This window comes from Pteropus medius, unplaced genomic scaffold, assembly GCF_902729225.1.
Source record: "Pteropus medius unplaced genomic scaffold, Ma_sr-lr_union100, whole genome shotgun sequence".
Classification (NCBI taxonomy): domain Eukaryota; kingdom Metazoa; phylum Chordata; class Mammalia; order Chiroptera; family Pteropodidae; genus Pteropus; species Pteropus medius.
The window spans coordinates 915,782-930,796 of record NW_024340851.1 but is presented as its reverse complement, the minus strand read 5'-3'; positions in this window follow the sequence as shown (position 1 = coordinate 930,796).

Genomic DNA, 15,015 nt, shown 5'->3' with positions numbered 1-15,015 from the left:
TTATATCCCCTTGGTTTCCATGATACCACATTCTCATGCTTCTCTATCATTTCGTTCTCTGCTTCCTTCACTGATTCATATCTTAACTTGCTCCTAAAAATGTTAGTATTCCCTAGCATTCCATCATCAGTACATTTCCTTTTTCTATATACACATTCTTATAGAATTCTCTATCTTCTGCCAAGATCTCCCTTTTAAACTTCATAACCAAAGATTCATCTGCCTGCTAGATCTCTCTACTTGGATGTGCTAAATAAACTTCAATCCAGAGAAACCTACAAGTCACTACTGACTCTACCTTCTTTTTTTACCACCTTATCCAGGCTCATATTCAATCAAAATCTTGCCAGTTTTATCTTATAGAAAATTCTAAAAGTTGTTCTCTTATCTCTTCTGTCTTCTCCATCTTTACTTCCACTGCCTTACTTCAGGACCTCATCAATTCATACCTGGATCATTGCGATAGCTTCCTATCAGGTCTCCTGGAATCCAAACTTGCCTCTTAATCTTTAAAGTGAAGTGGTTAAGTACAAGTACACTGGAGCTAGACTGCCACGGTTCAATGCTGGCTCTATCATTTACTATCTGTGTGGTGCTGGACAAGTTATTTAATCTTCCCATGCCTCTTTTCCCTCACCTTAAATTTATAGATAAGAATAGTACCTAGTTCGTAGGGATATTGTGATGATTAATTATGTTAATATATAAATAAAGCCTATAGAGCTATGCTAGGCATAATAAGGGCTACATAATTGTGAGCTGTTTTTAATATAGTAAAAACATGATCAGATAACTCCACTGCTAAAAATTCCTCCTGGATTCCATGCCATAAAAGTTATAAACTAGGCTCTTAAGCATGATGCTTCATAATCTCTGTTGTCTACCTCTCCTGACCTATCTCATCACCTTCTAGTTCAAACTTTACATTCCAACACACAAGAGCTCATAGATACACACACTATGCCAATTTATTTTCCTACATAAATCTATTTACACTGGCTCCTCCCCTAGAAATTCCTTTTCTCCTATTCTTCACCTGAGTTACTAATACTCATCCCCTAAAACACAGCTTACACTCCAAGGTGATTATTATTAGTAATGGTATTGCAATTGACTCATTTTAGAGGGCTATAATCTTGTAAAGTTAGTAAGGCTGTAAATGTTTTAAAAAATGAGTTGTTTCTATTTGTCATGTTTGCCTTAGACTCTCTCTCATATTAACAATAAGATAAATTAATTAAAAAATAAAGTCTATAATTAAGAAAAAAATAATTAAAAAAATAAAAAGGACTTAATCCAAGATTAAATAAAAAGGACTTAATCCAAGATTAAAAATCCAAGATTAAACATGTTATTAGGAAAAACACCCATTTGAGAGAAAATGAAGAGGGAGTTGAAAAGACTGGGAGAACCATCAGAACACAAAACAAACTGATCACAAATGAAGGAGAAGGGGAGGGAGTTTGGATTGAGGCATCCTAGATTGTAATGAGGTCATAGGAAGTTATGGCAAGACCATCAGGGAGTCCTCAAGCCAAAGTTGCCATCCAAAGAGTCCCATGTCTCCTTGGATTTGGCCCACCTTACTATCTCTGCCACATTCATTCATTGTCTGAAAGCACATGGTGGGAAACATACTCTGGACCACATGCTCCTCTGGATTTCAGAGGACAGCTGATGATGTACTTGGTCAATTACACTTAGAAATTTGCAAGGCATAATCTTATGACTGCCACAGGGGTAAAAAAATCAATAATATATTGGCAACAAATGATTCATCTAATGTTTAATAATAGTGCTTAGGGCAAAACTTTATAATTAAAAATATCAGATTCTGCATCACCTATTCCAGGGTGGGTTAGGTAATAACCTATGTATACCTACCCACTGCACTTAGTCATGGATTTACAGTTATTCCTTTACTCATCATCTCTAAACTGTGAGCCCTTTGTGGACAAGGAAGGGTCTTATTACAGGAGATTATCATAATGCCAAACACATAATAGGTGCTCAATAAGTTGTAATAAATGAACGACTGTCAAAAGGCATCTATTCAGGTTTCTTAATCGTTCATTCAATACACGTTACCATGTACCTTTATGTGGCAGTCAGAAAAGCTGTGCTAAAAAATGAAGATATGAAGATAAATGTCTGGCTAATCAGGGGGCCAAAGTCTCACAGAGCAGACAGAGAAGAACACACATAATTGCATAATAGGGTGATAATCAACATAGACTCATAGTAGCAATGATTTCAACACTGGCACTGTCAACTTCTCCCTGTAATTTCTGTCTTTTCATTCTATACTGTTGTTGGAGTATCACCTTCACTAATTTTTATTAAGTATATCATTGGAATGCATTTTGAAAAGTTAGCACCTCACTTAAAATATTTTGGAGAAGAATTTCTGGAAATTAGATAAGTAGAGAAAGTATTATACATTTACATCATTCCAGTGACCATCAGTAACCGAAATGGCAGGAAAAAAATCTAAGACAAAAAAGAAAAATTTTGGTAACACCAAAGATTTTTTCCATCACTAAAGATGTCATATTTTTTTATAAACACCATAAATCCATGTGGATTTATGGTGTTTATAAATGTCCATGCCCAAGGTATAATGTCTCCCAAAAGCTGCTAACTCTGAATAATACATACTTTTCATTTTGTATTCAGTCACCAAAATTCATTTATTTAACTACTTTTTATAAAGAGCAACTTTGTTGTAGACACTAGAGATGAGGTAGTGTACAAGATAAATAGGACCTGCTCCTGCTCTCACCAGACTTACAGACCAGTGAGAGAGACAGTCAACTGAGGAGTCAACATTATAATTCAATTGGATAAATGTATTTTATTTAACATCTCCATTGACAGCCTTCTTAAGTCAGATTTAAAATTATGGGAACTCCCATTCATGGTCTTCATCATATAATGAACATCCCTATGTTTTCACTAGGGAAATTTGGCCACTTAAATCTCATTCACGACTTTCAAACAACTCTGGTAAAGGTATAGGCAGGCAGACAGACAGATAATTTAATCACTTAACTTATAGTAATGTGCCCATGGGTTCTCATTCCTGGTTAACTCTGCATTTTAGCACTATCTTCTCTGAGACGCAGTGCATTAATATCGCCTATAAAATTAATGCTACTAGAATTATGGGAAACATGGTGGAGTGACAGATGTCTTCAGATCTCTCCCCTTGAAACAACAATAAGCTGAATATCTAAAACTCAACGAAAACACTCAAACTGCACACCAGCACGTCTGAGCATGAGATCTGCCCATAAGAGCTACCACAGGTCAGAAACCTAGGTGTCGGGCAGTGGACTAGGAGAAATAAAGAAGCTGCATCTCACAGCCACCAGAGCTCCCTGCAAGAGGAGGGGAAGGGGAGAAGATGCGGCAACTACCCTGATCACACTGTCTGGAAGTGACGGAACTTCCAGCAGCTGGCATCAGGGCCCAGTCATCAGGGCAGAAAGCAGAGAAGCAAGACGGGACCACAGAGGAACAACAGTTGATTTTTACTGACCCCGGTTGCAAAACTGAGGCTGAGTTGCAGCTCCCAACTCCCAACCCAGATGGCCCTTCCCCCCGTTTCCTCCAAGAGCAATCACCATGGAGCCCCAGGGGAATCTGAGCAAACACTACCAAAACTGTTGCTAACACTGACAGGACTGAAACTGAGAGTAGCAAGTGTGAATAAATATCTACAAGAAAATAAAAAAGACATTTAGGCTTTATATAAAGCAGGAATCCAAGAGGCTTAGACACCACCTACCGAAAACTGAAAGAAAAGCACATTCTTTACAGCAGGCTAAAGAGAGATCTTTATATAATAAATCTTTCTGGAAAAACAACAGAATATACTTCCATTAACCCAGGCAGAGAAATAGTTCATTAAACACCATGAACAACCAAGGTGAAAAGGCATCTCAGAAAGAAAGAGAAAAAGCTCCTGAAAATAACCTTACAGACATAGAAATATGTGACTTAAATGACAGAGAATTCAGGATGATACTTCTGAAAAATCTCAATGAGATCCAAATCCACAATTTCAGAAATTGAAAAAACAACTAGATGAGCAGAGCAAGGAGATTGAAACCGTCAAAAGAAACCAAATAGAACTTTTGGAGATGAACAACACAATGCAAGAGCTGAAAAATGAAATAGCAAAGTTGGGAAATAGAGTCGACCAAATGGAGGAAAGGATCAGTGATATCGAAGACACATTAAATCAAATGGACATAATTGACATTTACAGAGCCTTCCATTCCAAAATAGCTGCTTATACATTCTTCTCTAGTACACAAGGAACATTCTCAAGAATTGACCACATACTGTGACACAGAAATAGCCTCAACAAATATGAGGGTGGAAATCATATCAACCATATTCTCTGATCATAATGCTTTGAAACTAGAGACCAACTACAAATAGAAATCAGGAAGAAGCACAAATACATGGAGATTAAACAACATGCTACTGAAGAATAACTGGGTCAAGGAAGAAACAAAAAGAGAGATCAAGAGATACATAGAAACAAATGATAATGATAGTACAACATATCAAAACTTTGAGGACACAGCAAAAGCAGTCATAAGAGGAAAGTTCATATCATTACAGGCCTATCTCCAAAAACAATAATGAGCCCAAATAAACAACCTAACACTTCATCTTCAAAAACTAGAAAAGGAAGAATAAATGAGGCCTAAAGTCAGCAGACAGAAATAAATCATCAAAATTAGAGCAGAAATAAATGAAATTGAAAACAAAACAAACAAACAAACAAAAAACAATAGAAAAAATAAATAAAACAAAGAGCTGGTTCTTTGAGAAGCTTAATAAAATTGACAAAACCTCGGCTAGACTCACTAAAGAAAAAAGAGAAAGGACACAAATAAACAAAATTAAGGATGAAAGAGGGGAAATTATGACTGACATCACAGAAGTACAAAGGATCATGCAAGACTAGTGTGAAAAAGTATATAACCTAGAAGAAATGGACCAATACTTAGAAAAATACAATCTTTCTAGACTGAATCAAGAAGATCTGGAAAATCTAAATAGACCAATCAGCAGTATGGAAATTGAAACAATCATCAAAAATCTACCAAAAATTAAAACTCCAGGACCAGATGGCTTCATCAGTGATTTCTACCAAACATTCAAAGAAGATTTAATACCTATTCTCCTCAAGCTCTTTCAAAAAAATTGAAAAGGAGGCAATACTTCCCAACTCATTTTATGAGGCCAATATTACCTTGATACCAAAACCTGGAAGGATAACACACAAAAAAAGAAAACTACAGACCAATATCTCTCATGAACACAGATTCAAAAATCCCAAATAAAAAACTAGTGAACCGAATACAACAACGTATTAAAAAGATTATACAACACGATCAAATAGGCTTCATCCCAGGGGCACAGGGATGGTTCAACATATGCAAATCGATTAATGTGATACACTACATAAACAAGTGAAAAAATATGAATCATATGCTTATATCAATAGATGCAGAAAAAGCCTTCAACAAGATACAGCATTCATTTATGATCAAAACATTTAACAAAATTGTTATAGAAGGAAAGTACCTTAACATAATAAAGGCCATATATGACAAACCCTCAGCCAACATTATACTTTGTGGTGGAAAACTAAAAACCTTCCCTCTAATATCAGGAACAAGGCAAGGCTGTCCACTATCACCACTGTTATTCGATATAACATTAGAGGTCCTAGAAAGGGCCTCCAGACAAGAGAAAGATATAAAAGGGATCCGAATAGGAAACAAAGAAGCCTAACTGTCACTATTTGTAGATGGCATGATTCTCTATATAGAAAACCCTAAAAACTCCACAAGAACACTACTAGAAACAATAAACAAATACAGTAAAGTCTCTGGATACAAAATGAACATTTAAAAATTCATAGCGTTCCTATACTCTAATAATGAAGTGTCAGAAAAAGAAGTGGAAAAAATAATTCCTTTTGCAATTGCAACAAAAAGAATAAAATACCTAGGAATAAATTTAACGAAACAGGTGAAGGACCTATATAATGAAAACTACAAGACCCTATTAAAAGAAATCGAAGAAGATACAAAGAAATGGAAAGATATTCTGTGGTCTTGGATTGGAATAATCAACATAGTTAAAATGACCTTATTATCTAAAGCATTATGCAGATTTAATGCAATCCCCATCAAAATCTCATCGGCATTTTTTGAAGAAATAGAACAAAAAAAATCATCAGATTTGTATGGAAGCACAAAAGACTCGGAATTGCCAAAGCCGTCCTGAGAAAAAAGAATGAGGCTGGTGGCATCACTCTGCCTGACTTCAAATTATACTACAAAGCGACAGTAATCAAAACAGCATGGTATTGGCAGCAAAACAGACGCACAGACCAGTGAAACCAAATCGAGAGTCCAGAAGTAAACCCATATTTATATGGGCAAATAATTTTCGACAAAAAAAGCCAAAAACATAAGGTGGACAAAGGAAAGCCTCTTCAATAAATGGTGCTGGGAAAGCCACCTGCAAAAGAATGAAACTAGACTGTTGTCTATCACCACCCACCAAAATTAACTCAAAATGGATTAAGGACCTAAATATAAGACTGGAATCAATAAAATGCATAGAAGAAAACATATGAACAAAATGCAAGGACCTCGGACTTAAAGAGGATTTTATGAATTTGACCTCAAAAGCAAAGGAAGTAAAAGCTAAAATAAATGAATGGGACTACATCAAACTTAAAAGCTTCTGCTCAGCAAAAGAAATCGTCGTCAAGAAGGTAAAGAGACAACCATCCCAATGGGAAAATATATTTGCAAGCAACACCTCCAATAAGGGCCTAATATCCAAAATATACAAAGAACTCATACGAATCAATATCAACAAAAAACCAAACGATTTAAAAAAAAAAATGGGCAGAGAACCTGAACAGACACTTCTCCCTGGAAGACATACAAATGGACAACAAATATTTGAAAAGATGCTCTACATCGCTAGCTATTAGAGAAATGCAAATCAAAACCACAATGAGATACCATCTCACACCTGTTAGAATGGCTATAATCAACAAGTAATAAGAAACGCTGGAGAGGATGCGGAGAACAAGGAACCCTCATACACTGCTGGTGGGACTGCGAATTGGTACAGCCACTATGCAAAACAGTATGGAGGTTCCTCAAAAATCTAAGAATTGATCTACCTCATGATCCAGCAATCCCTTTACTGAGTATTTACCCCCAAAGATTTGAAAACCCATATCAGAAAAGATATTTGCACACCGATGTTCATAGCAGCATTATTCACAGTGGCCAATACATGGAAGCAACCGAAGTGTTCTAGGATAGATGATTGGCTAAAGAAGCCATGATACATATATACAATGGAATATTCCTCAGCCAGAAGAAGACATGAAACACTGCCATTTGCGACAACCTGAATGGACCTCGAGATAATCATGCTAAGCGAAATAAACCAGACTGAAAAAGTTGAAAATCACATGATATCACTTATATGTGGGATATAAACCTAAAAACAATAAATGAACAGGACAAACAGAAACTCAGGGACATGGACAATGGACTAGTGTTTGCTAGAGGGTAGGGGTGGGAGGAGGGAAAGGCTGGGAGTAAAGGGGATCAAATATGGGGGATTAGGAGAGAGTGAATTGGGTAAAGGGGATCAAATATATGTAGCTGAAGGAAACTGGACTCTGGGTGGTAATCACACAATAGAATATACAGATGTCAAATTATAATGTACACTTGAAAATTATATAATTGTATTAACCAATGTTACCCCAATAAACTTAAAAAAAATGAAATAAAGTAAAAAAAAATCAATGCTACTGAATTTTAGGAACTCTAGCAAGTCTGAGAAAGATATTTGCAGTCAGAGGTGTCTTTGATGCCACCTCTCACATTACACCACATAGACATGGAAATATTCCACCCACAAGTCCTCTGTGTTGCAGATCTCCTACAGCCCTTCCCCTTCTCCTCTTCTTATTACCCAGAGGTTTGAGGAGGTAGTCAATCACTTTTACTGTATGAGAATAAAAAGGATATAAGATATTTATAAATTTGGTTTCCCTCCAGCAATAGTAAACTTGGCCGAGATGCTTACAAATTTAAAAAATACCAGTTCCATTGTTGTTTCTTTTAAGGTCCCTGATAACAAGGCCAGCCCTATGTGTAGGCAGAGCAAGCATCAGATAAGGAATATGATTTCAGGATCTCTAGAAGTTTCTCTTCCTTTTGTCACTCAAGCAACTCCCCAAGCCCTTTAAGTATCATGGTGCCTGAAATTCCATTTGTTAGTGTTGCAGAAGCTTTTTTGTAGCTCTGTAACAACCCATGTTAATTGATTGAAGAGTAGTTCAAGAGATTCTCCTTTCCTAAATCATCTTCTCTCTGGTAAATCTACAACATTTCACCAAATTTTATCAGTATCTAATTTAAGTAAAAGCAGTAAAGATCCCTGTTATGGCATAATTTCTACCTTGAATAAAGAATCCCTTAACTGATTGTATAAATTCCAAGTGAACTAAGAAGGAGAAAAGAGGATTTTAATGCAGTATAAATCAGTAAAGATGTATAAAGTGCCCATTATATGCAAGGTAATGTTAAATTGGTGGCCATAGACAGATGAAAAGACATGAGTTCTACCTCAAGGAGCTTACAAATGCAATAAAAATGAGGGCACTGGGTATGCTATAAAATACTGAAGACAGGAAGCTTTAAAAAATAAAAATAACAAAAAGGTAAACAAATGCTCAAGAAAATTTCCCTTCTCATTTTGTTCAAAATGATTTGGATCACAAAAGACAACCTTGGGCAGGTCATGTCTGAGATACTTTCCATTGACCATATTTACATTTTTTTCTCTCTTCCCGCCCCTATTCATTTCTGAAGCAAGGCCCAATTCCTTGTTTCCATATGAAAAAAAAAAGGAAGCTTCTCTGTAACACAAAAAGTCAACAGAGATCATCTTGGTACAAGTCGTAATATTTTATACCTTTGTACAACAAAAAGGGGATTCCTTAGTTAATAACATTCAGAGGGAACTGGGCTAGAACAGGAAATTGAGTCAGAAAACTGCTGTTCAGGATCCTGTAGACAGCCATCTCCCCTAATTTGAGCCAGGAATACCACTTCAAAAACACCTCTATGAGTGAATGCGTGCAAATGTCGAGTCACACGTCACCTCAGAAAGATGTAGAACTGAGTAACTCCCAACCACATCAAAGCAAAAATATACAAGTTTAACATTTATCAAAAGCAACCTAAAATCTGATGAGCTGAGCTAAAGATGGTACATCTATTCTGTTTGCAGTTGTCAAATTGAATCATGGGAACCTTATACAAAAAAAAAAGATATGTTTATGATTATTTTATGGTAAGGTTAAGTTAATATATTTTTTTAAAGTCAGACCTATCCAAACAAAACAGAAACTGTACCACATTAACTCTAGATTATGGCCTTGGCCAGATATTGTAGTATTGGCTATATATTAAAAGTTTCCAAATAGAAAATACAGCCTTTAATCAACAGTAATTACAGAACAAATGATAGGGATATAGAAGATAAAGACATAATATCCTGCCCTCATCAGTTTAGAGCTCAGTCAGAAAGAACATGAAAACACATACATACATGCACACATGCACGCATGCACACATGCACACACACACAAGAAAATCTGCTAACGATGGTAAGTAGCAAGAGTTAAGGGCTTAATAAGTACACTGGAGTACAAAAATGTAAGGCAAAAGTCATGTTCCCATCTGTTAGCAATATGGTTATATATTTTTCTTTTCAACTAGCCCTGTATACATGCTTATAGGAATTAATTACAGACATGCTCAATGCTTCTAATTTAAATTTTTTTTTAAAAACGGATATTATACTTACACAATGGTAGAGGCTCCAACCAGAGACTCTCCCACATTGGTTTGCATAGCTGAATGGCACCAGGGCAAAATTCTGTTTATATCTCTTATTCCCTGTGATATATTTAGCTGTAAACCATGGGTAAACTGTTCAATCTACATGGATCTGTAATGAATTTGCTCATAGCATATTTCACAGGAAATATCTGAATCACCACTGTTAATAATTTTTTATGTAATCTGGAAAAAATGATACTTCTATTTTTGCTGCATAACTTAGCAACTCTCGTTTTCCCTTGAAGACGAAAAATGTAATCTTCATTGGTTTGAATATGACCTTAGGTTTTGAACAAGTTAAAGCTTGGCTGCCTCAAATCCTCTATGAAAGGAGGCAGGCTATACATAAATAAACATATACACATAATTAAAATATATTAAAATTTGAAGTTCAAGTAGAGTAAGAGTCTTAAGGATATGATATCATGAAATTTGAAAGTTCTCTGTGTATCCATGAGTCCATGGCAACAGGCATAGGTTTTTTATTTTTCTTTTTGCCTTTTTTACACTCCGTGTATGAGAGAGTGAGAGAGAGACAGACAGAGACAGACAGAGACAGAGAGAGAGGAAGAGGGAAGCCAGGAGCAGGCAAGGAGGAAGGGAGTGAACACAAACAACAGACAGACACTAAACAAGAGTAGTACTTTCCCTGAGGGTGAGGACTTTTAATCTGGAAGCAAGCTTTTTTTTCAGACTCATTCAAGTAAAAGCAGTTTCCAAATGTTCCCTGCCTCCACACAAGAGAGCTTAAATAATAACATCTTCGCCTTGTTATCTGTGCAGCACATTAACTTCCAAATGCAGTTTTCTCAAAATCAACACCACAAAAACTACGCACCATGAGCTAGGTATTCATCTCAAGATGGGAAAACTGAAGACCAATGATAAACCCAGAACTAATATCCATATTTACGGACTCTTTGTTCCAGACTATTTCCACTAGGGCAGAAGAGGGAGTTAAATATGAGATTGCAAGGAGTTGAGAAGGGGCCAGGCCCAGAGTGGCAAGCAGAGGAGATCCTGAAAATCTGAAACTCTGAAACAGAGTCCTATCATAGGTTTGAGAATTTATAGCCATGATCTTTCCAGAAATACTTCCCTGGTTAGAACACATTTAGTAGTTAGTTTCTTAAAATGTACTAACTACTACTTATTTTAGGGCTCATTAACATTTTTCATAAGATATTTTTGCTGAAGTGAAAGGTTTGGCAGGCAGGGGACTTGCCCTGACAATATAATACCTAGGGCATAGCAAGCTCATGCTCATCTAGGAGTATCCTCAAACTGCTGGGGAAGGGACTGTTGGCAGCTGTTGGCTCACAGTTGACTTGTTTGTACTTGAGGATCTGCTACTGGGGCATAATTGACCATTGAACACACACTTGGTCTATGTAAATACTTAAACTTTGGCATCTGCTCTTTTCTCCTTGTCATAGAGCCAAGGAGTATTCTCAGCTTTATTCCTGATTAGAAGAACAGAACAGCTGGAGACACAGAACAGTAGGTAGTTCTCATTTCTGTAGAAAGGGAACAAACTTATAAAAAAAAAATTCTAAAATTAACTTTAACATTAGGCCTGGTAGACAGGCCTATAAATAGTTCTAGGCTATGAGTTTTCCTTTCTCTATTTTCCTGTGTCATCTTTTGTAGTATTACAAGTTTCCACAAAGCCCTAAGTTCCCTCAAAGTGAAAGGTTATATATAGCAGCATTCCTCAGTAATTTGACTGGAATTAAGATTAAGTTCCCATTTCCTCCAGAAGAACTTCTCTGACCATCCTAGATCATATATCATCACTGCCTCTCCCACACTCTTTCCCCCAAATTATTAAGCAATGGGCAATTCCCTACAAGAAATCCAAAGGAAAAAAGTCTAATGACTTTTGATAACTCTACACAACTCTCGAGTTTAGGAGATTAATTCCTATCTGGTGAAATAATCCAGTTGTAAACAAGCTTATCATACATATGTGTGTGCACGCACATACACACACATACATACACAGAGAGGTTTTGTTGCCAAGAAACTCTCTGACCTAACTATCCCGGAGGTAAAATACTAATGATTAATAATGATAGTGATAAAGAACCTCTGACTCCTACCCTCAGTTCCCACCATGAACATTAGTCAAGCACAGTAAAAGTCCATACCAAAGATGATTTTTTAGATCCTGATTCTCTTTCTCTCAGCTTTACACCATCTATGTGTTTGATCACCATATTATCTATGCCCTCACTTAAGTCAGCAATGAAAATGTTAAATTAGGACAAGGCCAAGGACAGAACCTCCTGACACATCTCATTAGAGTTATATGTTAGTGGATAAATCCTTTAAAATAAACTCTTTAGACTCAATTATTTAATCAGTCATGAACATTCTTCCCACTGCATCTGCATTTTCTTGTAGTCCAAAATTCATGTTTGTCCCAAAAGACTAGCATGAGATATTTTCTCAGATATTACTCTGAACTCCAGGTAGGTTCTATTCTATTCTCCTACTCTTTCTATAAGTAGGGTTTACTCAAAATATAGCCCCTCCAATACTCAGAAGACTGATAGCTGCCTGGCAAGCAGCCAAGGAAGGCAGTGCACAAAGAGCTTTCAGCAACGCCTACTCCCAAGGACATTTCCTGCTGCTCCCATGGACGATATCTGCTCCTGTAAACAAGCAGCACATCTTGCTCCCATTTGTCAGAGGAGGCTATTCTCTCAATGAGATAAACCCTCCCTCTATTTGTGTGCATAAAAAACTCTGCTTGCTCTTGGTCAGGAGCTTTATTTTGCAGCTTTGACCAGCTGCTGCTGAAGCTTGCCTGCCTTGTGAGTAATAAACAGCATTTTTCGCCCCTCTGGTCTTCCTGCTGGTTCTTCCAGAATATCCAAACCCAGGTGCAAGTTCCAGGCCCGAGGCTCCTGCGTTACACTATACACAGTCAACCACCTCACTCGCAACCTCCCCCTCCCCCACAAAAAAGCACCAGAAATGCTGTGTTCACTGACTGTCTACGGAGTCAAGTAACAAAAGAGAAACATAGACAGAGAGGTTAGAGATCTGTCAAACTTCTCTGGAGTCTAGATTGTCATGACTCAAGTAACAAGATTCTTGCCACTTTTATTGGAAGACTGAGTCACCCTCTAATCTTTTGCAACTTCTCAAACTTTGCCTTCCTTAATCTAATTTTGACCCTATATTGCCTACATTCTTCATAAGCCTATACATATTGCCTAAATTTTTCATTGTGAAGCACACACATGTTGTACCCTTCAGAGATTCTGAGACATTTCAAGCCAGGGAGCTCATAAGACCACCTATCGCTTACCACCCCCCTCAATTATCAGATGATGAAACCAAGTCCCAGAAAAGGGAAATGATTTATTGCAGGTCTTATAGCAAGTTAGCATCTGAGTTGGAACTAGAAGTATACTTCCTGACTTCTGGCAATGCTCTCTCCACCATGTTTCACAACCTTCATAGACACTATACACTCTCTGTCTTGCCTTAGCAACTAAAATTAACCTATACACTGTTTTTGGATTATCTTTTCTGAATTATCTCCATCTTTGTCAAGTTGTGCTTCTCAGGCTCTTGCCTTCTTTTTGCAGGCTTTGAGAACTGGAGAAGAGCAAGCAGTTGGCATCAATGAGATGCTTTGTTTAGTACTTGTCTCATATAGGATAAAGCCCAATCATTTATTTTAGACAGAGTTACTGTCAGATACAAAGTCCAGATGACAATAAACATTTATATTTTTCAGAGACAACATGAATAACACAAGTTTGAGATATAAGATTGTAAGTAAGGAATGATTCCATACTATATGTCCTATGAAGCATGTAATGGACATATGAAAATGTTATTCATTCCAGAACAAAAAGTTAGTAACAATTTAAAAATCCTTAGTAATTATGGTGAGTTCAAACAATGGAAAACCATTAAACCATTAAAAATATTAGGATACCAAATTCTCTATCAAAATAGAAGCATAAACATGCTAAAATTTTAAGTGGTAATGAAACAGAGTATGAAATAATATATGATTGCATTTCTATGGAAGAAAGTAATTTTACATAGATGTCATATATATATACATATGTATATACACATATACATATTTTTAAAGAATCATGAGGGACATACAGATACCAAGGAGTTAAGCATAATTATCTATATGGATATTATTTCCTTTCTTGCTTGTTTACATGTTCTAATTTTTCTAAAATTAAGCATATATCACATTTGTAATAAGATAACCCCTATAATAAATTTATTCTAGCCAGTGGAAAGTAATTTATCTTATACCATGTAAGACCATAATTTCATCACCATACTTTTGACTAGTGCTTTCTAATTCCTCAGGATTTTCATGTAATAACTTAGGAGGGTATATAGGACAAGTAGCAGAGGCAATTGAAGTGAAATCCACAGAGCGTATATAACTTGCATAGCTCACTACAACCGGCTACCTGAGGGTAGAGCCAGGGCTAAAATGCATGTCTCTTAACATCCAAGACAGAGTCCATGTTTTCTGTACCACATGGTTTTCTGTAAGTATTATTCATCTTTAATTCTCAAATGAGGAAATTAAAAATTGTAAAGTAACTTGACTGTGGTTGTATCTAGAGACAAATGAAATCTCTCCTCCCCACAAAAAGTAGGTGAGGCTTTCAGTAAAGATGGCAGGGTAGGTATATGCTATGCTTCTCTCCTCCTGCAACCACCTCAAAATTACAACTAAGCTACAAAACAACCATAATTGAGAATTGCCTGAAGTCTTGTAGATGAACAGAACTTCTATAACTAAGAATATACAGAAGAAGCCATGACCAGACTAGTAGGAGAGGTGGAGATGTAGAACATGCTGGTCCCACACCCATGAGGTAGTTAAAAATTGGGAGGGATATCTTGGCTGCAGAGGTACCGCTGAGGAGTGAGGGGTCCCAGCCCCACACCAAGTACCCCAGCCCAGGGTTCGAGTGCTAGGGAGAGAAATCCTCATAACTTCTGGCTGTAAAAACTAGTGGAGATTGTGGCTGAGTGA